At 38.4% G+C, this 2,987-nt stretch overlaps 1 non-coding gene across 1 annotated transcript; it reads left to right on the top strand.

Annotated features, from left to right (window-relative positions):
- The first annotated feature begins 322 nt into the window (after positions 1 to 322).
- Positions 323 to 394, top strand: TRNAP-UGG. The gene has a single exon. It is a non-coding gene; the product is annotated as a tRNA-Pro (tRNA).
- Positions 395 to 2,987: the final 2,593 nt, after the last annotated feature.

The raw sequence follows: 2,987 nt of genomic DNA, 5'->3' as shown, positions 1-2,987 counted from the left end.
ACCGTGGCTGGTTCTGATCACTCCCTGCCTCGGCGGTTCTGCAACTTGCTGCTTGATCTGGGTCTTCTGTTCTGGATTGTAACAGTAAGATTCACTGGCCCAACACTTGGCACCAGAGGAATTGTGTGATCGAAATCCCTCTGTGGTGCGGCGGCGCCGGTGAAATGGACCACGGTGGTGTCCACCCAGGCGCTCCGACCGCCATGACAGGCCCGAAAATAGGGCTCACACTTCAGGCGCCGTTCCATGGCATTTCTGTATTTTAGCCTAATCAGGAAATGTAATCGATTAATAGCCTGTACTGTTTATTAATTCCAACCAAGGGCGTTTGGTCTAGTGGTATGATTCTCGCTTTGGGTGCGAGAGGTCGCGAGTTCGATTCTCGCAACGCCCCCTCCATTTTTATATGTCACATTATATGCACTCTTGTTTTTCTCCTCTTTGTTAACCATCAAGTCTGTCGGCATGTTGTATTTATTTGTTACAATTTTTGCAGTGCACTTGTGAACGACCTAGGTTCCTTGGCACAAGTGTTCTCATTTTTCAAAATTATTATAGGCTTCCCGACACTCTTCTTTTAGTGGTATGATCCTTGCTCACAAGCTGGGGCAGTACATATTCTCTGATATTTAGATGGATCGTAGAACGATTGCCACTGACAAGTAGGCATCATCATCATCATTGATAACAACTCGGTGCACAACGCTCTTGTATCTTAGGTTGGATCTTGTCTGAATAAGGGTAAAAAAGGGACAACATTTCCTGCAAAAAAAAAACAAAAAAAACGGACAACATAACGTGCATAAAGAAATCAATCTAGTGAAAAATAACAAAATATGCAAACTCACCAATAGAGGGCTACCTAGCGTCCAGCACTGTAGTGACTTCGCCGTCCGATATGACTACGCCGGTGCATAACGGCTCGCGACCGTAAGGTTAGCTACACACTTTCTCGAAACAGAAAAGCTTGGGAGCTCATTTTGTAAAAAAAAAAAACTAGTGGAGCGAACACTCTATTATTATTATTTTTCTTTTCTTTTCCGTTTTTTTTTGCATTTTAATTTCTTTTTTACTTTTCGGTAAATACACATGCTAAACATATAAAACATTCACACGCATGAAAGAAATGTTAGTGGATATACAACGCGCTTGTATCTTAGGTTGGTTCTTGTCTGAATAAGGGTAAAAAAGGGACAACATTTCCTGCAAAAAAAAAACAAAAAAAAAACGGACAACATAACGTGCATAAAGAAATCAATCTAGTGAAAAATAACAAAATATGCAAACTCACCAATAGAGGGCTACCTAGCGTCCAGCACTGTAGTGACTTCGCCGTCCGATATGACGACGCCGGTGCATAACGGCTCGCGACCGTAAGGTTAGCTACACACTTTCTCGAAACAGAAAAGCTTGGGAGCTCATTTTGTAAAAAAAAAAACTAGTGGAGCGAACACTCTATTATTATTATTTTTCTTTTCTTTTCCGTTTTTTTGCATTTTAATTTCTTTTTTACTTTTCGGTAAATACACATGCTAAACATATAAAACATTCACACGCATGAAAGAAATGTTAGTGGATATACAAAACTTTCATGTGTGCGTCAAAAATATTTTTATGCATGTGTTAAAAATATCCATCGTGTTAAAAAACTCAACCATATCTTTAAAAATTCATGATGTATATTGTAAACTTGTTTGTCATGCAGTAAAAAATATTCATAGTGTAATTCATACATGTTCATCGTGTAATATCAAAATATTCATCATGCGTTAAGACGTTTTATAGTTACATCAACATTAAGAATCATGGTGTTTTCCAAAATTGTTCATAATGTAATTCAAAACCATTTAGCATATATTTGAAAGTGTTCATCGTGTATAAAAATATATTCAAATGTAATTAAAAGATATTCACCTTGTATTAGAAAATGTGCATGGCATATCTTTTAAATACATCATTACTAAAAAAATCACTCTGCATTTCTAAAAAGAATCATGTATTATATTGTGCTTGTGTATGTATCATCAAATGCATGTATTTTTCTAAGAAAGAAACAGAAAAACAAAAAAAAAATCCATCATGTGTTTAAAACTAATAATCATGGTCTATCTAAAAAAATCAATGTATATCTTACAAAATGTTCAATGTATTTAGGAGATGTTCACCGTATATCTAAAAATTGTCAGTGTGTATCTTTGAAAACATCAGCACATTTAAAAATTATTCACCATATATTTAGAAAAATATCTTACGTGTCTTTGAAAAATGTTCGACGTATGTTTAGTAAATACTCATAGTATATTTGAAATATATTCAACGTGTGTTTGACAAATGTTCACTGGTTCCGTGAGCATGCAAGCTCGTCCGCTCCTATGTATTTTCATGCAAACAATATGATAAAAGGCCGCCCCATGCATTTCTTTGTCCAAGAATACATGCGATTGTTGTTCGACCGGGGGACTAGAGAGAGCTACAGAAAGAGGTGAACAAAAGTAGTAAATTTCTCAAACATCTATTGTTTTGAAGTGCATGTTCAAACCTACCGTCACAGGTTGTACCGTACTTTGGTGGATTCAAATGTACTCAGGCCCCGCTGCCAAAAAGAACACAGGGATTGGAATTGCAGCTAGCAATGTCTACACCCGAGCTTTGTTGGAGAAATCGTGTGGCAGGGATATGCAAGCGTGGGGATGGCTGGCTAAAACAAATGACTGGTTAATGTGGTGTCCCTTACCGCCGCATGCAAACACCGGCTTGTGCATCCCATTTTGGCTGGAAAGCGGCCCGTTGGCCCACGTGGTTACAGGACCCCGCAATGCCGTGTTTCAAGAAACGTCGTTTGCTAGCACGTGAGGCCAACAGTACCCTACACATGTCAAAAAAAACAGTACCCTACACGGTCGAAATCTTTCCCCGTCGCGCATCTTTTGCAAAAAAAACCCTGGTATTCTCTAGAATTAACCCGCACTCCGTGATGTTCTTCTGCA

Source organism: Triticum dicoccoides, chromosome 7B (assembly GCF_002162155.2).
Source record: "Triticum dicoccoides isolate Atlit2015 ecotype Zavitan chromosome 7B, WEW_v2.0, whole genome shotgun sequence".
NCBI classification, from domain to species: Eukaryota; Viridiplantae; Streptophyta; class Magnoliopsida; order Poales; family Poaceae; genus Triticum; species Triticum dicoccoides.
Note: the sequence above shows the minus strand (reverse complement) of the source record. Positions and strands in the feature narration are given on the sequence as shown.